At 38.9% G+C, this 22191-nt stretch overlaps 1 protein-coding gene across 1 annotated transcript in view; it reads right to left on the bottom strand.

The window, feature by feature from the left end:
• Nucleotides 1–22191, bottom strand: part of LOC150089320 (sodium channel protein para-like) — a 2114826-nt gene that overhangs the window by 1593460 nt on the left and 499175 nt on the right. The gene's annotated exons all lie outside the window — the stretch shown is intronic.

The following is a 22191-nucleotide window of genomic DNA, read 5'->3' as shown; positions in this document are numbered from 1 at the left end:
TGTGAATCGCAACTTCATTGTTTGTATAGCCTGTGGCATATATTCTAGGGCTGGCTAGCAGACAGACAGAACTAGCCCATCTGGTGAATCTTTTCTGTGCAACTGATATAAGGAGTGTACCGATCTCAAATTACAACTTGGTGCATTATGAGAAGAATTTCAATCACTGAAGAAATTAGTGGATACCCTAGAAACAAATGTAACTGGGACTTGGTGTGAACAAAGCATGAGGAAAGAAAAATGTGGGTCGGGGAAATTAGCATTAGTTCAGGCATATGATGCACGAAAGCAAGCTTATATAGCATCAGCCAAAGGGCAAAAAAAAAAAAAACACGTCCCATTTCACCCATCTAGTCACTCCAAGTGTTTGTCTAGTTCAGCCTTAAATTTATTTAAACTATCAACTTCCACAACAACAACAAACAGATGGAAGTCTGTTCCAGCAGTCAATTATCTGATGGCTAAAGGAAAACTTCAACATATCTATTTTGCAACTGTCTTTCCTCAATTTGAATATATGCCCCTCGGGTTCTTAATCTGAGCAAGCAGAAGAATCCCATCAGCATCGAGCCTACTCAAACCATTCAAGGCCTTCTCAGTCAGAACACCTTGCAGATGCCTAGTCTCTGAATGCTGCAACTTGCAGAACTTAAGCCTTTCTTGGTAAGAGCACCCCTTTGTTCCTCTCACCATCTTGTTGCCCTTCTTTGTACTCATTCTAGCAACTCTACATCCTTCCTAAAATGAGGCATTCAGAGCTGTACACAGTACTTAAGGTGTGTGTCATGGCCATTGCCTTATACAAGGGGATAATTACCTCCTTGTCTCTGCTAGCAAAATTCCTATATATTACTTACAAGACTCCATGATCTACTATGGCAGCCTGTCTGTACTGCTCAGAGAACTTCATATTTCACTGCACAATTATCCCTAGAATATGGGACTATGCTGAGAAAAAAGTGCAAGTTAGCTCAGAATGTGTATATGTCTGCAATTCTGCACGGATATAATAGGAGGGATATGAATGAATTTGGGGAGAACAGTGTGCACAGAAAGGCCATTGTAAAGTGAACCAGTGGTTTCCCCCTACAAAAAGCACTTATTATACATTGTGATGCTACAAACTCTGTAAATGCCAGACACAGTGTAAGTTTTAGTGTCAATCTGCATAGTGTAGTGTTTGCCAGTTGTACCTCTGACATTCAGCCGAGGACCCCTAATGGTCCCAATGTTGCACATCCTTGCTTCGAGGGGGCAGTCGGGTATAGTACAAGTAGAAAGTTCTCTGGTAGGAGCAAACCCTGGACTGCGCCTGACCTTGCCAGGGAGGCTTGTACACAAAAGATAGACAGGATAAGAAGGGAGGAGGAGTTATGCTGTTAGTTATGAAAAACAAAATCTAAGGCAGTGCATCCAGCTGACATTAGCATTAGTAGAGGCATATGATGCAAGAAAGCAAGCTTATGCAGCATCAGCAAAAAAAACACGCTACCATCCCATTTCACCTCTCCATTTGTTCCAAATACCTGTCTAGCTCAGCCGCAAATTTATTTAGGCTATCAACTTCCACAACAAAGGATGGAAGACTGTTCCACCAAACAACTACCCGCTGGCTAAAGGCAAACTTCTGCACATCTATCTTACTACATCTGTCTTTCCCCTATTTGAATTTATGCCCTCTCAGGTGATTATTCTGAGCAAGAGGAAGAATCCCATCAGCATTGAGCATGCTCAAACCATTCAAGGCTTTATACACCTCAATCAGATCACCTCACAGGTGCCAAAGTCTCCAGACACTGTAATTTGCAAAATTTAAGCCTTTCTTTGTAAGAGCAACCCTTTGTTCCATTCACTAATTTTGTTGCCCTTCTCTGTACTCGTTCCAGCAGCTCTAGATCCTTCTTGAAATGAGGCCTCCAGATCTGTACAGTACTCAAGGTGTGGCCTGACCATTGCCTTATACAAGGGAATAATCACCTCCTTATCCCTGCTAGAAAAATTCCTGTATACATTGACAAGACACTATGAGCTACTCTTACAGACCATCTGCACTGCTCAGAAAACTTCATATCTGCCTGCCCAATTACCCCCAGGTTCTTTTTGTTCTCTACCACTGTCAGTGTAGTACCACAGAGTTGATACGTCACTCTGGGGTTGCTGCTTCCCATATGTAGTACTTTACATTTGTCAATGTTAAACTTCATTTGCCACCTCTCAACCCATCTGCTCAACTTTTCTAAATCCTGTTGCAGCAGCGTACTGTCATTAGTGTCCTTAACAATCCTGTCAACCTTCGTATAGTCTGCAAACTTGGACATTAAGCTTGATAGACCAGCATCAATATCATTTATAAATACAGAAAACAACAATGGACCCAATACTGAACCCTGAGGGACTCTACTAATAATATTAGTCCACGATGAGCAGTGTCCACTGATTACCACTCTTTGTCTTCTCCCACTCAACTATCCCTTTATCCATAGCAGCAATTTGCCTCCAATGCCACACTGCTCCAATTTGTGCAGCAGTCTTCCATGTGTAACGGTATCAAAAGCCTTTCTAAGATCCAAATATATGATAAAGTTATTCCCTGCATCCAGTTCCTTTGTAACCACATCATAGTATCCAATCAAATTGGTCAGGCAAGACTTTCCCTTAACAAATCCATGCTGTGTCTGAGCTATAACTGAAGTCTTGTCTACATGATCCTGCAGTGCTTCTTTAACCAGTACCTCCATTAATTTTCCTGGAACAGAAGTTAAACTAACTTCTAAACTAGTTAAACTAATCTTATTACACACAGGCAGAAAATGAAATAATTTGAATGAAATTTCATTAATAATTATTAGATTTCTATTAGTCTGATTTTAATGAAATTTAGGAGGGCTCTACATCTTTTTAAAAGATCCAAAAATAAAATTTCAGGAAAATCCATCTACTGGAAGTTTGAAATATTATATGAGGGCATGAAAAACAAATAAAAAAAAAAAAAAAAAAAGAAAAGAAAGAAAAAGGATTAATTGCCCAATTTCTATTGGTCCAATTTTAATTAAATTTGAAACATCTCCACAAATCTTTTAAAAAGGCTCAAAAGTACACCGAGTCGAGTTATTGCATACGGAAGGAAATGGTGAAGACAATAGATTCATTATGCATATACGCTAGCATCATATACAGTATATGCATAAGATCAGAAAACAGGCCTTGTGCGTCGGGTTGCATTATATCATCCAAATTTCTTGTGATGACCGACTAACTGGTTAAAATAAATTTATTAAAATAAAAATGATATATACATAAGATAAAACAGAAATAAAATAAGATAAAAGTGCTAAAATAGAATAAGATAAGTGTTAAAACATAATATAATGAAAGCGTTAAAATACATAGTACCTTTCAAAGCAAAGTGCCTCTTCATCAGCTAGTCTGTGAATGGTGTACTTCAGTATATATTGATGGTTACGGTAGCACAAATAGGTTGGACATGATTATGTATCACAAGTCTTGTGTCGGTAGAGCAGAATTACATACACGTGATGATCAGCAGCACTCATCGCACTGCAATACAGTACAGTACATTCTATAATAGGGTGTAGGTGTACTCCCCTTAAGCGATTCATAGTACTATTATTGGTGGCTATGTGCAGTGCTTCAAGCCATGAGTGCTGGCGGTAGTCACATGAATAGTTAACGATTTCAATATCCCGTTGAGGATCAAGATTGTATACTCAACCCAATAATGCTTGGCGACTGCAGAGCATTGAAAATTACACTGCTTCCAGTAGTATGCATTTTCTGCATATTATTAAAGATTTTACTATTTCTGAGGGCGAGGTTATGGTCTCCTTTGATGTGGTTTCTCTCTTCACTTCTGTTCCTGTACAACAGGCTATTGCCTGTGCAAGACATCTTTTGAGCAGGAATACCACATTGGGAGATAGAACCTCGCTCTCTACAGATGATATTTGTACCACTCTCAATCTGTGTTTAATGGGGGGGCGTGATCACGTTCAATGACTCTGTTTTTCCAAATACATGGTACAGCTATGGGTGCCCCTGTTAGTCGTATCGTGGCCAATATCGCCATGGAGGAACTTGAGTCAGATTTCCTTGAACTTACCTATTCCTATCACTCTATGGTGTCGTTATGTTGATGATATTTTTGAAATTGTACCCCGGGGATCAGAATCTGGACTACTGCAATATCTCAATTCCCTCTTGCCTGTCATTCAGTTTACGATTCTCTTCCTTTTTTTGGATGTGTTAGTCCAATGCGTGGATTCACGTTTAGTAACTTCCGTTTTTAGGAAGACAATGCGTGCATGCCAATTTACCAATTATGGCTCTGTGCACGCCCCTGGTCATTTACGTAGCACTGCTCGTACTTTATTCTCCCACGCTTGGATGCACTCTAGTTCGACTGGTGACAGGCAATTGGAGATTTCTAAAATTAGAGCGGAGCTTTCAAATTGTGGCTATCCACCTCATGTTCTAGATAGATGTGAGCTTCAGGCTCACGAATTTGTTACAAAATCTAACCCACCTCGTGTCAATCAATTTATCTCTACTGCCTACATCACCTATTATCTGAGCATATTGGAACGACTTGTTAGGATTTTGCATCTCCAATATATATGATGTGTGCAACTTCTAGGGAGGAAATTACAATCTATTATTTCTAATGTGAAAACACATCTTTCTCCTTTCCTACGGAGTGGTTTCGTATACCGCATTACGTGTCCGGATGGTTGGGGGTGTTATGTAGGTGAATCTGGTAGAAGATTGAAAGATCGGGTTTCTGAGCATGAGGTGGCTCTGAAAACCACTAATTTTGAATGTTCTGCAGTCATCAAGCATTATTGGGTTAAGCAGCACAACCTTGATCCCCAACAGGATATTGAAATCGTCAACTATTCACATGATTACCGCCAGCACCCATGGCTTGAAGCACTGCACATAGCCAGCAATAATAGTACTATGAATTACACGAGGGGAGTACACGTACACCCTATTATATAATATACTGTATTGCAGTGCAATGAGCGCTGCCGATCATCACGTGTACGTAATCCTGCTCTACCGACACGAGACTCGTGATCATGCCCATCTGACTTGTGCTATTGTAACCATCAGTTTATACTGAAGTACACCATTCACAGACTAGCTGATGAAGAGGCACTACGCTTCAAAAGCTACTATATATTTTAACGCTTTTATTATATTATATTTTAACGCTTTTATCTTATTCTATTTCATCTTATATATATATATCATTTTTATTTTAATAAATTTATTTTAACCAGTTAGTTGGTCGTTGCAAGAAACTTGGATGATATAGTATATACACATATTCTATAATGCATACACTGTATATGCTATTACTCCTCTCCCATATACCTTTTAGGCATACCTGATATATATACAGGCATGCCTAAAAGGTATATGGGAGAGGAGTAATATATATATATATATATATAACAATGTAATTAAACTGAACAGTTAAGTTCACAGAAAATACAGCATTTTATTAAGTCTATAAAATTATAATCTTAGTAATCAATTGATAAGAAGAAAACTATATGTACTTTTCACTTCTATTAATCACAGAAAATAAAAAAAAATCATCAATTAAAACTTTTAAGCTAGGTATTATATGATCATTTGGGCTGATTATTTTTTAACCTTGGGACAGTCTCCTTGCCCGTCCAATGCACTGCATGTCTACTTTTCAACCTAGGTAGTTTCCATCTTAAAAACTGCAACATTAAAACTTTCTTATCCTTCCTCCATCTCAAAGGCTTGGTGGACTGCACAAATTGATTTACCTTCTAAATTAAAGCAAAAACATATCAGGAATTTTAAGAAATCAGACTGTGAGCATGATTTCCTGACCTCGTTATATTGTAATCAATTTAGCCAACTTAAAAGGAATGGAGTTCACCTCACACAAGATTGATAAATAATTCTAGAATCTATTCTCAAACCTACACCGTACCAGCAGAATTTAACTTCAACTGCTGGCCAGAGCATATCACACACATCAATATGAAAGAAAATCCTCATTTCAAATTTAATGAAAGCATGTTGTCAATTAGCAATCTAAATAATATCTCTCTCTCGAAAGAAATTATTAAAGCTGCGATTAGATATCTTCCTTCAAAATGGGCTACTGGCTTAAACAATATTCCTCTCTTCATGACCAAAATCTCAAGTGTTTAAATAATTGATCTTCTTGAATTATTTTTCAATCAAGCTATTTCTCAACCGGAATGGACATCCACGAACTTTACCCATTACAAAAATGCAAAAATATTCAAAGAAATAGACATTGATGCCCACCGTGACTAACTTTCATACAGATAATTTATTTATTCTACAAGCCTTTAACTAACAACAAAAAAAAAAAAAAAAAAAAAAGAAACCAAGCATAATATACACTGATATAAATTCTGTGTTTTGATGCAATCACCACTGACTCTTCTTTGCTTACTCTTCTTGAAAATGTTTACCTTAACACATGAAACATCATACCAGAAGATCTGCTGATATTCCTCAAGGAGGCACCCTCTCAACAACACAGTTCTCTGCTCTCCTCCAACCCTTTTTACTATGACAAGAACATGTCATTTTTTATGCAAGTAACATTAAAATCTTTGCCATCTCATTCAATCCAATCTTCCATCATGCAGCAAGACCTCATAGGCAAAACCATAAATGAATTTTTGTCATACCTTTATTTTTTCAATTGATCCCTTAGCCCATCAAAATATACCCATCTTCAAATCTCTAATAAAAAGAACAACTTTCCAATCATAGCCTCTCTTGATTCTCAAATTATTCCTCTCGTCTGTGAACATAAATAACTCAAAAACATATTTTGACTACAAATTCGATTTCTCCAACCATTAAACTGTCTTCAAAAAATCTTACAAAATCTTGGTGTGCTAAACAAAACTTTGCCCATAATATTATCAAATAACACAGGTCAGCATCGATTTCCACACTGAAATGATTTCAACAGATTCTTGTAGGAAATATGTTCAAAAACTCAGATATGTACTTAAAAAGTTCTCATCACCCTGTTTTCAAATATCGTAGGTGAATGAAAACCAAGATCTTTAGTTGCTTTAACCATCTTTGGAAGGTTGGGATGTTTCTGGAAGGTTTATAACCTTCAACAGAGTTCACTAAAAACATTGTGAGCCTTCTAGAAACTTCGCTACCAGTATAAATACGAGTGGGTTCCACACCAAGCAAGCATTTTCGTATCAAAAAGTGTATATGTTTCAAAAAGCAAATGGTGAAAAAAAGTGAACAAATGTTTTAGCCATTAGCTTTGCTAAACAAGTGTTGTGTGCATTAATGAAAATTGTGAACTGTGTTTAAATTAGAAATAAACCTACAATTTCTTAACTGTGTTTTTTTAGGTCACATTCTTTCTGAAATAAGCATGACAGCTTTTGCTACATTTGTGGAAAAGTGGTATTAAAATTGCAGCGAAAGCAACTGTCACAATTTGTGAGAGGAGCCTACAAACTCTATTTTGGATGTAAGATCAGAGTACAGATCTGGACCTTTCAACTCTTTGATACTGCAAAGCTGCATCTAATCACTCAGGCAGAATTAAATGATTTGGTCCGAGTTTTGGACCTCTCCAAAACAAAGGCTGAATTACCAGAATTACGGCTTTAGCAGTGGAATCTTCTTGAAAAGTGCCAAGGTGTCTTTTTATAGGTAGAGGTAATTTGACATAATGACCTGTTACTCCAAGATGGTGCTTGGTTTATTGTAACAATGTCCTTGAATTAATGAAAGAGTTTGGAGAATGTCCACGAGCAGTGGAGGCATTTCATTGATCCATCCAAGGTCATTTTGAAAGCAGTTTGACTCCATAATGGAAATAAGTATTCAGCTATCCCATTGGCCCATGCAGTTCACATGAAGGAAATGTACAAGAATCTACAGGTTCTTTTGCAAAAAATATGCTATCAAGAACGCAAATGGAATATCTGTGCCGAATTAGAAGTGATAGCTTTGCTGACTGGTTGCAAGGTGGATACAATAAATACTGCTGCTTTTTATGCAAGTGAGACAGTCAAGCAAAGGATTGCCACTAAAGGATAAAAAAAATTACCAGACCACTCAGAAACTACACCAGGCCAGAAAAATGTAGCACATCCTCCTCTGGAGGATAAGTCAAAAATCTATTTATTTATTTATCAATTTTATTTATCAAGCTAGGTTTGTTAAAAATCTTTGTTGTTGTTGTTGTTGTGGGATTTATTGGCGCAAGGGCTACTATGGCCAAATTGCGCCTGTTACTTTCGAAAATTCATCAATACATTATAGATGGGTCTAGAAGTGGTTGTATACATTGATCATTTTCAGATAAATAAACAATTCTGATAAATTGGCATCATCTCCTAGTATATGTTTTAGTTGCAGTGGGTTTTGTGAATTCAGTAGAGATCTGAAACATGCAATTCTGGCTGAATGGTAACGTGGACACTCAATGATAATATGCTTCACGGTTAGTGTGGTACTACAAAGCGAGCAAAGTGGAGGATCTTCACCTAGTAGTAAAAATAAGTGTGTTAGATATGTATGGCCAATTCGTGCTCTAGCAAGCACAACCTCTTCTTGCCTGTTTAATCGGGAACTGGATCTCCAAAGTTGTGGATTCTGTTTTATTTGAAGGAGCTTGTTATCTGTTTGGTGATGCCACATTTCAGACCATATCTCAGTGCATATCTGCCGTATGATTGGTTTGTAGTCGGAATATGGAACTGGGATGTAATTGAAACAAGTAGGGTGTTTTGCTGCTTCATCTGCACGCTCGTTTCCTCGAATACCAACATGGCTGGGTATCCAGCAAAACGTTACAGTTTGCTTATTTTCACTGAGGTGATATAACTGAGATCTAATTTGTGGGATAAGTGGATGGAAATTTCGTGATTTATTCTGTAGGGCATTGACAGCACTTAAAGAGTCAGTGTATATTATGATCTGGGTGTCTAGATGGTCGTTCAGGACATTTAAAGCCATTTTTATCACATACAGTTCAGCAGTATAAACACTACATTCAAGTGGTAACTGGACAGAAACAGTGGTTGTAGGACTGATTACTCCAGCTCCTACGGATATATCAGTTTTGGAGCCATCTGTATATATTTGGAGACTGCGAGCATTGACCAATGCATGAGACGCATGTAACTGTCTAATGTTGTTGTTCGATAGGGAGTGTTTTACCCACTGAAGAAAATAGTTATCGCAAGGAGGTGTATACATTGCCCATGGTGCTTGTACTGCATCTGCAGCTTGAGATATATTTCCAAGATAGATGCCCCAGTCTTCTGTTAACTCTTGTAGCCGGATACCTGCAGGTTTATTTTCATTTGGTTTGTTTCTGTATAAGTTTACCCACTGAGGTTCAAAGAGATATGTCCAGATGGGGTGAGAAGGGAGGCTACGTAATTTGGCTGCATAGCTAAGAAGCAATACTTTCCTCCTGAGATTTAGTGGAGGCTCATTGGCATCTATATACAAACTTTGTACTGGGGACGTCTTAAAAGCTCCGGAGGCAATCCTCAGAGCACTATGTTGAATTGGATTGAGCCAAGCCAAAGCTGTCTTACGTGCAGAATCATATACTGGAGCTCCATAGTCCAGACGAGATCTTATTAAGGTTCGATATAGATGCAGAAGCGTGAAGCGATCGGCTCCTTATGCCATGGAAGAGATAACTTTGAGGATATTCAACTTTTTCATGCACTGCGTCCGTAATTGCCTTATATGTGCCTGAAAAGTAAGTTTAGTGTCAAGTACTAGTCCCAAGAACCGGATATTGTTGCTGAGTGGTATTTGTTGGATTCCTAACCTTAGTTCAGGATTAGGATGCAGCTGACGCTTTTTGCAAAAGTGGATAGCAGTTGTTTTTGTTGCAGAGAGGCGATAGCCATTATGAGATGCCCATGATTGTATTTTGTTTATTGAGAGCTGTAATTGACGCTCGATTGAGCGCATATTTTGTGAGTGGCAGGATATTGTAAGGTCGTCTGCATATAGATAGGTGTCAACATTAACTGGAACATTCTCTGTTACATTGTTTAAATTAACTGCAAAGAGCGTCGCACTAAGAACTGAACCTTGTGGGACCCCTTCTTCTTGGACAAATGTGCGGGATAGAGAATTACAGTAACGCACTTGAAAGGTTCTATTTTGTAGAAAGCTCTGTATGATTAGTGGTAGCTGACCTCGGAGTCCTGTGGCATACAGATTTTGAAGAATGCCATAGCGCCAGGTGGTATCAAAGGCTTTCTCTATATCCAGACAGACCATGACAAGATGTTCTTTACGGATAAAAGCATTCCGTATGTTGGATTCTGCCTTGATCATAAGATCTAGAGTTGACCGATTTTTTCTAAAGCCATACTGGTTCCTGTTTATTATCAAATGAGATTCTAGGTACCATATTAATCGGGCGTGAATCATTCTTTCTAATGTTTTACCAAGACAACTACTAAGAGATATTGGCCGATAGTTTTGTGGATTTGATTGATCCTTTCCAGGTTTGACAAAAGCTAGGACTATTGAATGGCGCCAAGAAAGAGGGTAGTAGCCTTCAGAGAATATCCAGTTGAAATATATCAGTAAGGAGTTCATAGCTTTCTTCTTTAGGTGTTTGAGCATGATATAGTGTATCCCATCAGACCCTGGTGCACTATTAGCTGACCTATTTAAGGAGCTCTCTAGTTCAAGTAGTGTAAAAGGTCGATTATATGGAAGAGATGCCGTTGTTTTAAAGGTAAGCTTATGCTTTTCTGCGTTGGCTTTTATCTGTTTAAAGGCTGACTCATATGCGGATGTGGCAGAGATTTCAGAAAAGGATTCGGCTAGGGCGTTTGCAATTTCTATTGCAGAGGAGTTTTCTTTACTCTTCCAACTTATAATAGGTGTTGATTCCGGGTGCGATTTACCATTCAGCTTTTTAATTTCGTTCCAGATTTTTCTGCTCTCTGTATTTTTATTAATGGTGGAAACAAACCGGATCCAAGAATCTTTTTTCGCTTTTTTCTGCACATAGCGTGCCTTAGCTTTACGTTTCTTAAAATTTATGAGGTTGTCAGTTGTTGGGTTTTTACGAAATAGATTCCATGCTTTATTCTGTTCTTTTTTGGCATCACGGCATGCATCATTCCACCAGACATTGGCATGTCTATGAGGACCAACTCTGGTTTTGGGTATAGAACAAGTTGCAGCTGTTTTTATCTGTGCAGTAATGTGGTCAGTAACAACATCTATAGGCTGGCTTTTGATGACTTGATCATCAAAGAAAATTGCATTGGTGAACTTGTTCCAATCTGCCTTGTTAAATTTCCATTTTCTGTGGCTGGTTATATGTGAGGTTCTATTTGTTTGCAATTTGCAAATGATCGGATAATGATCACTATTCAGTGGGTTACTTAAAACTAACCACTGAATAAGTGGGAATAGTTTTGGAGAACATATTGATAGATCTATGGCAGTAGATACTCCAGTGGAAAAGTGGAAATAAGTGTTAGCACCAGTATTTAATAATGTGAGATTCTGATTGTCCAGAACTGTTTCGATGAGTTTTCCTCATTTGTCTATCTTGGGAGATCCCCACATAGGATGGTGCCCATTGAAATCCCCTAGCAGAATGAAAGGAGTTGGAAGCTGCTTTATAAAATCCTCCAGCTCTTTTACAGTAAATTCTTTGTTTGGGGAGAGATACACAGAGACTACGGTTAGCATAAAACTGAAAACAGTACGTACTGCTACAGCCTCTAAAGTGGTCTGTAGAGGGATTTGTTTGGTAGGAACCCTGTTGTCAATAAGTATGGCTACGCCTCTTCTTGAGTTAGTGCTGCTTCTGTCTTGTTGGTAGATAGTATAGTTTTTGATCACTGGAGTCATCTGTGGAGTTACATTAGTTTCTTGCAGGCAGATGATAACTGGATTATGCTGTTTGATGAGATCATAAATGTCAAAAATATTGCTTCGTAGACCTCTACAGTTCCATTGTATAATGTTCTGCATTATTTAGTTTTAGAGGTTGTAAAAGGTTCAGTCTGTTTTTTGTATCCAGCCTGTTTGGATCGATCTAGTTTCATCCTTTCTTTTTTCCGGAAGGCAGGACGCCCAGTGTCCATGTCGTCTTCTGCTTGTAAATCTAAAATGGTCTCTTCTTGCAGAGTACCAAAATCTATATCTATATTTCCTGAGCATGGTTGGTCAGCATTGTTTGACGCTGATGCTTTCAATTTTGTAGTTTCTGGCAAAGTATCATTTGCAGTTGGTGGTACTGTTAGCGGAGTATTGCTAGCGCAAGTTACTTTCCATTGTTCTGTAGATGGTTGTTGTGGGGACGAAAGCACTGATCGAGCCCAATCGGCAATTGAAATAGATAGGGATACTGTGACTGCTGTTTGTGTACCAGTTGATTGATATTTTTTGGTTGCTGCAGCATAGCTAACTTTTGGCATATTGAGCATAACTTGCTTCCTAGCTTCTTGGTAGATGACCTTTTTTTCAACTTTGTATTTTTGGATGTTTTTTCCTAACCTCCAGAGTTCACATGCTTTTGAATACGCAGGGTGCTGGCCTTTACAATTTGGACATTGTGGCGTTTCTGCAGTGCAGTCAGTTTGTAAATGGGCTTTAGAGCCACAGTTCGGGCAGGTAGGGTCCCCTCGACATACTGTTTGTGAGTGTCCAAATTTTTGACATTTGAAACATCTGATTGGATTGGGAATGTAGGGATGTACTCGGCAGTTAAGGTATCCGGCTTTCACACATGATGGTAGGGTTGGTGTACTGAACGTTAGAATAATGTTCCTAGTGGGAACAAGTTCACCATCTTTTTTTAACATTATTCGTTTGGCTTGAACGACTTTTTGTTCTTGCAATTCTTCTACTATCTCATCTTCGGTGACATTCATCAGATCCCACTCTGCTATTACTCCTTTGGAGCTATTTAATGTGGCATGAGGGGTGACCTGTACAGGTATTCCGCCAAAAGTTGACAATTTCAGTAGAGCCTGGGAATGCTGATGTTTAGTTGTTTCAACTAGTAAGTCTCCAGAACGTAATCTTTTGACCATTTTCGGTGAACCAGCCACACTTTCTAAACATTTCTGAATTAGAAATGGTGAAAGGGCACTCATAGGTTTGGATGAAAGAGAATGCAATATGAGGAATGTTGGATATTCCTGTTCATTCTCATTTTTGCGTAATCTCTTAGATTGGGATGCGTCACGTTCGGTTTCATTTATGTCATAACATGAGCGTCTGGGCTCAAGTGCTGGGTAGTTGTCGCAATCCATGGTTGCTCCTTTTTGCCCCAGAGGATAACTTTTCCCCCAGGTTACCGGCCCCGCCACGTGGAGGCAGGAGCGGTGCCACCAGTGACCAAGCGAGAAGAGATTAGTGGTTAGTGTGTTATGTAGGTTAGTTCTATATACAGGAAGAAGAAAGGTACCTTTCCTTTCTTTTGAAAAGCTTACTTCTTTATTGAGAAGAGCAGAAAAGAAATAACTTAGTAAACAAAAGCTTGAAAATTCTCTGAAAACAGCTAATTCTAGAGAAGGCGCTTTGAGATTCGCTTTTAGACTCGCTTTGATCACTCGCTTGGCACTCGGGGCCAAAAATCTTTGTGAAACTGATGTACAAAAAAGTAGAAAGATTTTCCCGTTTGAGTCAATAGTTTCCTCAAATTAGTGAGGCCAGAATAAAAGAGGGTATTTTTTGTTTTTGTTGTAGTGTTTTAGGAGCACTAGTGACTAAGGCCATACTGCTCCATGTATATTGTCTGAAAATTGCATGTCTTCTGAGGTCGATTTTCTCTATACTGGTTGAAAAACCAGAGTTTCAGTAGAAAAAAAACCATGCTACCCTTGCCTCAGCCACATTGTGAAAGAGAAAAATAAAAATTTCTCTTGTCATCGACAGGACTCAAACCCTAGTCTTTTCCACCAGGTGTGGAGAGGACTGCAATCATATCAACTGTGCTACCCAAGAGGGCAAGGAAAATTTTGTGGATTCTCAAATCACACTGCTATTCCAAGATGAAGAAATCACTAAACAATTAAATGCTAAAGAAGTAAGAGCCTTGAAGGTATTTGAAAACATCTCCCAAAACTTTTTAAGCAATGAGAAATCACAAATTTACAATGAAATTGTGGATGAACTAATTTTAGTGTGTACAGTTACACAGATAGTAGTAGTGGCATGTGATGCAAGAAAGCATGTGTATGAGCTTATGCAGCATCAGCCAAAAAAAAAAAAAAAAAAAAAAAAAAAAAAAAAACACCATTCCCTCCAAATGTCTGTCCAGTTCCTCCTTAAATTTATTCAACCTATCAACTTCCATAACGACAGATGGAAGTTTGTTCCAGCAATTAACCACCTGCTAGCTAAAGGCAAATTTCCGCACATCTATTCTACATCTGTCCTTTCTTAATTTGAATTTATGCCCCCTTAGGTTCATAATCTGAAAAAGTGGAAGGATCCCATCAGAATTCAGCATGCTCAACCCATTCAAAGCCTTATACACCTCAATCAGATCACCGTGCAAGGTGCCTAGTCTCCAGCCACTGCAATTTGCAGAACTTAAGCCTCTCTTGGTAAGAGGATCCCTTCATTCCCTCACTAATCTTGTTGCCGTTCTCTGTACATGCTCAAGTAAATCTACATTCTTCCTAAAATGAGGCCTCCAGACCTGTACACAGTACTCAAGGTGTGGCCTGACCATTGCCTTACACAGAGGGATATAATCACCTCCTTTTCCCTGCTAGCAAAATTCCTATATATCATTGATAAAACCCAATGACCTGCCCTGGCAACCTGCCTGCATTGCTCAGAAAACTTCATATCTGCCTCCACAATTACTCCCAGGTCTTTTTCATTTTCTACCACCTTAAGTGTAGTACCACACAGTTGGTACATTTCTCTGGGATTACTTCTACCCATATGCAGTACTTTCCATTTGTCAAGGTTAAACTTCAGTTGCCACTTCTTAGCCCATCTCCCAAATTATCTAGATCTTGTTGCAGTAGCACACTGCCATTACTGTCATTAACAACCCTGCCAACCTTTGTATCATCTGCAAATTAGCATTAGCATTAGTAGAGGCATTTGATGCAAGAAAGCAAGCTTATGCAGCATCAGCCAAAAAAAAAAAAAAAAAAAAAAAAAAGTAACATAAATAAATAAAAATAACCACTTCCACTTCACCCCTCTGTTCGTTCGAAATACCTGTCCAGCTGAGCCTTAAACTTATTTAGGCTATCAACTTCCACGACAGGGGATGGAAGTCTGTTCCACCCACCAACCACCCGCTGGCTAAAGGCAAATTTCCGCACATCTATCCTACATCTGTCTTTCCTCAATTTGAATTTATGCCCTCTCAGGTGATTTTTCTGAGCTAGAGGAAGAATCCCATCAGCATTGAGCATGCTCAAACCATTCAAGGCTTTGTACACCTCTATCAGATCACCCCGCTGGTGCCTAGTTTCCAGACACTGTAATTTGCAAAACTTAAGCCTTTCTTCGTAAGAGAACCCCTTTGTCCCATTCACCAATCTAGTTGCCCTTCTCTGTACTCGTTCCAGCAGCTCTACATCCTTCCTGAAATGAGGCCTCCAGGCCTGTATACAGTACTCTAGGTGTGGCCTGACCATTGCCTTATACAAGGGAATAATCACCTCCTTATCCCTGCTAGAAAAATTCCTATATATCATTGACAATACACCATGAGCTACTCTCGCAGCTCGTCTGCACTGCTCAGAGAACTTCATATCTGCCTGCACCACCACCCCCAGGTCCCTTTCATTCTCTACCACTGTCAGTGTAGTACCACAGAGTTGATACGTTGCTCTGGGGTTGCTGTTTCCCATATGTAGTACTTTACATTTGTCAATGTTAAACTTCATTTGCCACCTCGAAGCCCATCTGCTCAACCTTTCCAAATCCTGTTGCAGCAGCATAGTGTCAGTAGTGTCCTTGACAACCCTGCCAACCTTCGTATCGTCTGCAAACTTGGACATTAAGCCTGATATACCATCATCAATATCATTTATAAATACAGAAAACAATAAAGGCCCCAATACTGAACCCTGAGGGACTCCACTAATAACATTAGTCCACGATGAGCAGTGTCCATTGATTACCACTCTCTGTCTTCTCCCCCTCAACCACCCCTTTATCCATAGCAGCAACTTGCCTCCAATGCCACACTGCTCCAATTTGTGCAGCAGTCTTCCATGTGCAACAGTATCAAAAGCCTTTCTAAGATCCAAGTATATAATATCAAAGTTATTCCCTGCATCCAGTTCTTGTGTGACTGCATCATAGTATCCAATCAAATTGGTCAGGCAAGACTTCCCCTTAACAAAACCATGCTGTGTCCTAGCTATAACTGAAGTCTTGTCTAGATGATCCTGCAGTGCTTCTTTCACCAGTGCCTCCATTAATTTTCCGGGAACAGAAGTTAAACTCACAGGTCTATAATTACTTGTGTCAGCCTTTGATCCCCCTTTGTGAATTGGGGTCACATTTGCACATCTCCAGTCAATGGGTACCTCCCCTGAGTCCAAGGAAGCTCTCATAATTATGGCTAAGGGTTTGCTTACCTCCTTTGCTGCCTCCTTTAATATAACTGGATAGATCCCATCCACCCCAGGTGCCTTTCTTGTGTTTATCTTCAACAATTTCTCCTCCACTTTGCTCTCAGTTATTACAAGATTCTCTAGCTTACTGCTAGAGTTGAATACACCTCTGGCATTCCCCTCGCTGAATAACTCCTCGTGTGTGAATGTCGATGCAAAATATTCATTTAGTTTGTTAGCTACCCGAGCAGGGTCATCAACAGTTGACCCATCGATCTCAAGTGGACCAATCTGATTCATCCCCTTCCTTCTAGAGTTTACATAAGTAAAGAACTCTTTGCTGTTTTTCTTCGCATCCCTTGCCAAGGATCTCTCGTAATCTGCCTTCGCCTGCCTAACCTCCTTTGTAACTTGGTTACAGATCAACTTGTATCTATCATAGGCATCCGTGTCACGTGTTAATTTGTATGTATCCCATGCATTTTTCTTCTCTGCCATATGCCTCATTAGTTCATCTGACAACCATTTAGGCCTAAACCTTGAACAATATTTCTTAGTTGGTATGTAAAGCCTAGTAGCTTCCACGATAAGTTCTTTGAATGCTTCCCATTTTGAATTTGCTGTTGGCAATATCATCAGTTGATCCCACTGTATAGAATTTAAATACTGTCTCAGTCCATTGTAGTCGCCTTTACGAAAGCAATACCCCTTCCCTTTACCCCTAATGGTAGTTACCTCTTTGAGTAACTCCCACTTCAGCACACTGTGATCACTGCCACCAAGTGGTTCATTTATCTGCAGATTCTTAATGCATGAAGAATCACTACTGATAATCAAATCAAGAGTATTACTCCCTCTAGTTGCCTCCCGAACATGCTGATGTAGAAAACAATCATCCAATAAATCCACAAAAGCCTTGCTACTGTGTGAGTGACCAGCCCCCAAATTCCAGTCAATATCTGGGAAATTAAAATCCCCCATTATAAGACTCTCTGATTTACTGGCCCACTCTATTTCTCCGAACAGTTTCTTATTATACTCATCAGAGTCATTAGGCCTATAGCACACTCCTACTCTCAATTTTGATCTCCCAATGCTTATGTCACACCAAACTGACTCGACACTGCACTGTCCAGCGATGTCGACTGGCTTCACTTCCTTGGATTTTATGTGTTTCTTAATTAATAGCATAACCCCTCCTCCCTTCCTATCCTGTCTATCCTTTCTGTACACATTGTACTCCCCAAATTCCAGTTCTGCATTTCTTATATCTGTGTGACACCACGTCTCTGAAATCCCCACAATATCTGCCTTTGATGTTTTGAGCAATACCTCAAATTCATCAAATTTATTTACTAAACTCCTAGCATTGGTGTACACACAAGTATACATGCACCTGTTCTTTTTCTTAGCTACCCTAACACAACCCATGTGTTTACTTGTACCCCAATGATTCCCAGCAGTCTCTGAAATATCCTGCATCTTATTTTCCAGGCTGCGGCTCATTCCAATAGAAGCAGTGCAAGAATCACTTTCACCTCTGCCAGTGGCTACTGTTAATCTATTAGTCCTTGTATCCCCCCCTTAAATTGTATCCCCCCTTGTATCCCCCCTTAAATTTCAACATTAAGCATGATATACCTTCATCAATATCATTGATAAATATACAAAACAACAGTGGACCCAACACCGAACCCTGTGGGACTCCACTAATAACATTAGTCCATGAAGAGCACCACCCACTGATTACCACCCTCTGTCTTCTCCCACTTAACCATCCTTTTATCCATTGTAGCAACTTACCCTTAATACCATTCTGCTCCGATTTGTACAATAGTCTTTCATGCGCAACAGTGTCAAAAGCTTTCCTGAATCCAAATATATGATATCAAAATTATTTTTTGATGATGTAATTATTTATGATGATGTAAAAATTAATGTAGTAAAAATTAATAAAAATTAAGTAATGATGATGTAAAAATTATTTTTTATGATGTAACCACATCATAATATCCTATCAAATTTGTCAGACAAGACTTTCTCTTAACAAACCCATGCTGTGTGTGAATTATTGCTGCAGTCTTGTCTAGATGATCCTGCAATGCATCTTTAACCAGTGACTCCATTATTTTACCAGGAACAGAAGTTAAACTAACTGGTCTGTAATTACTCGTGTCACCCTTCGATCCTCCTTTTGTGAATTGGCAATACATTTGCACATCTCCAGTCCATGGGAACCTCCCCTGAGTCCAAGGATGCTCTCATAATTATGGCTAAGGCTTTGCTTAGTTGCTTTGCTGCCTCCTTTAATATAACTGGATAGATCCCATCCACCCCAGGTGCTTTTCTTATGTTTAACTTCAACAATTTCTCCTCCACTTTGCTCTCAGTTATTAAAAATCATTAAGTATCCTGCTACAATTTGAAAACCTTCTGCCATTTTCAAACCTTAATAACTCCTCGTGTGTGAATGTAGATGCAAAATACTCATTCAGTTTGTTTGCTATCTGAGCAGGATCATCAACAGTCGAACCATCGATGTCAAGTGGACCAATCATATTCATTCCCTTCCTTTTAGAGTTTATATAAGTAAAGAAATCCTAGCTGTTTTTCTTAGCATCTTTTGACAAGGATTTCTTGTAATCTGCCTTCGCCTGCCTAACCTCTTTTGGGACCTGATTACAGACTAGCTTATATCTGCCATAGGCTTCTGAGTCGCTTGATAATTTATATGCATCCCATGCATTTTTCTTCCCTGTTACGAGTCTCATTAGTTCATTAGATAACCATTTAGGCCTAAACCTTGAGCAATATTTCTTAATAGGTATGAAACTTTTAGTAGCATCCACGATTAATTCCTTGAATGCTTGCCACTTGGAATTTACTGTTGGTAACATCATCAGTTGATCCCACTATACAGAATTTAAAAACTTTCTGAGACCACTGTACTCACCTTTACGGAAGCAAAAACCCTTTCCTTTACCCCTGATGGTAATTAAATCTTTAAGTAAATCCCACATCAGTACGGGCACCTCCGTAGCCAGGTGGGAAGGAGCAGCAGAGCATAGCACACGCTTCTTGATTAGACTGGGGTTCGAGCCTGTCACCACAAATACGGAGGATGTGGAAAGGTCAGGGAATGACCACCGCATATTCCCGGAGCAATATGGCCTTAGTTGCTAATGCTCCTAAAAACCAAAAAACCACATCAGTACACTGTGATCACTGCCGCCTAGTGGTTCCTTTATCTGCAAATTCTTAATACATGAATGATCACTGCTGATAACCAGATCAAGAGTATTACTCTCTCTGGTTGCCTCTCAAACATGCTGCTGGAGAAAACAATCATCCAATAAATCCACAAAAGTCTGACTAGTGTGCGAGTGACCAATCCACAAGTTCCAGTCAATATCTGGGAAGTTAAAATCCCCCATTATAAGACATTCTGATTTACTGGCCAACTCTTTCTCTGTACAACTGTTCATTGTACTCATTCGAGTCATTAGGCCTATAACACCCTCCTATTCTTATTTTTGCTTTCGCAGTGCTTATGTCACACTAAACTGACTCAACAGTGCACTGTTCATCTATGTCACCTGAGTGCACTTTCTTTTGATTTTATGTTTTTCTTAATTAACAGCATAACACCTCCTCCCTTTCTATCCTATCTATCCTTTCTGTACACATTGTAGTCCCCAAATTCCAGTTCTGCATTCCTTATATCTGTGTGACACCACGTCTTTGCTATCCCAACAATATCCGCCTTTGATGTCTTGACCAACACTTCAAAAGATGGGATGCAACATGTCACTGAAGAGTCATTTCCCACATTCCCATTTAGACTTTTTTCCTGAAAACGTGGGAGTGGTCTCCGATGAACATGGTGAAAGGTTTCACCAAGAGTTTTGCATTACCAGAGATATTTCTCAAATGGAAAAAAGATACCAGGGAAAATGGAGTACAAACATGTTGGCAGACTACTGTTGGAATCTCGTATGGGAGACCCCGATGGATGATTATAAAAGGCAAAAAAACAACAAAATACATGGTTTGTTGTCAGATAAACATTTATGTAAATAGAATCGAGTTAACAGACCCCTTGTTCAATATTCAGTACCATATGTAACATTTAATTAATTTTTAATCGTTTTAGTTTTCAATTTTAATCCCTTCTTCCTTCACATTCACTCAGTTCCTGTGTGAGTGCTATCTTGTAGAGATGAAAGCATAAATCCAGATGTAAAATTCAGCAGAATAATCGTCTGGATATTCCTAGTGGTTGATAATGTCTCTGGGATGACTGGAGGGGTGCCTTGTTGAAATGCATCTCTCACAGCGGCACAGTTTTCAGGCATTCGTACAGTCTTTGCCGGTCCAGTGGGTTTCACTCGAACCAGTTTACCACCATTGTGATGATACCCAAGTGATGATATTATTTCATGATGGAGCAACAGCTCTACGATTCACACCAAACTAATTGAGAACACTACATTGAATTTGACTTACAGATTCACATTTACTGCAGCATCGAAACATAAATACATGTTGTTCCAAACTCCATTTCTCCATATTTACATACAACTTAACACTAACAAATTAATAAACTAACTAATACAACTTAACACTAGACTGACAAATATTATTATTACTATTATTAGCCATATGGTGCAAGGAAGCCTGAGGATTTAACCAAAAAAAATTTCTGAATTACCCTGAGAGAGAGAGAGAGAATATCCCCAGGGGCTCACATCTGGTGAGTATAGGCTTGGCACACCCAGGGTCCTGAGCTGGATATTAGCTTCCTTGCAACATATGGCCAATAATGATAAAGAGGGGGGGGGGGGGGGAATCACCAAGAAAGAGACAAATAATGATATTCAGCTCATATGGAATGCCTTAAGCAATTAACACATTCATGTTTCTTTCAATGCCATCTACTGGCTCAAAAAGTAGTTATTACAAATTAAATCCACCCTGTACATATTCTGAAAGACGTTCATAACCCCAATGCCATATCATATACACGTTTTTGATATTGAAAAGTACTGAGACTATGTGATTTTATATTAAAAAACACATCTCTGATCTCTGTTTCGATCCTCAAGAGCTGATCTGATCAGAATGATGGATACATTAATAAATAAATTAATATAAAAGTCAATAAATTGGTATTTGTATCAATGTAGACATTGATAATATGAGAACTCGCATATTTATAGATGGATTCACTGATACATTCACTGATTATTTTAATTCGAAGATGCACACAAAAATTGTATTTTACATTATGGCATCACTGGGAGTAGAAAAACTATATCGACCTCTGTGTGCTGTATCGAGTAATGATTATTGATCCTGTGTGACCTGTACTACAATAATAAACATTTATGTTGTCTGCCACTGGGATGTGAGGAAGAAAGTCATCAATCAGCAACTGTTGTTAGAGAGCAGGTTACATTTAAGAGTACAGGGAGGAAGAATTTGTAGTTAAGCTTCTAACTTTGGCTGATTAGTTTGAGGATTTACAGTATTGTAATTAACAAAAGGACAATTTATTTTGAAT

The sequence above is a fragment of the Mastigoproctus giganteus genome, chromosome 2, assembly GCF_048544385.1.
Source record: "Mastigoproctus giganteus isolate SK-2022 chromosome 2, ASM4854438v1, whole genome shotgun sequence".
Taxonomy (NCBI): domain Eukaryota; kingdom Metazoa; phylum Arthropoda; class Arachnida; order Uropygi; family Thelyphonidae; genus Mastigoproctus; species Mastigoproctus giganteus.
Note: the sequence above shows the minus strand (reverse complement) of the source record. Positions and strands in the feature narration are given on the sequence as shown.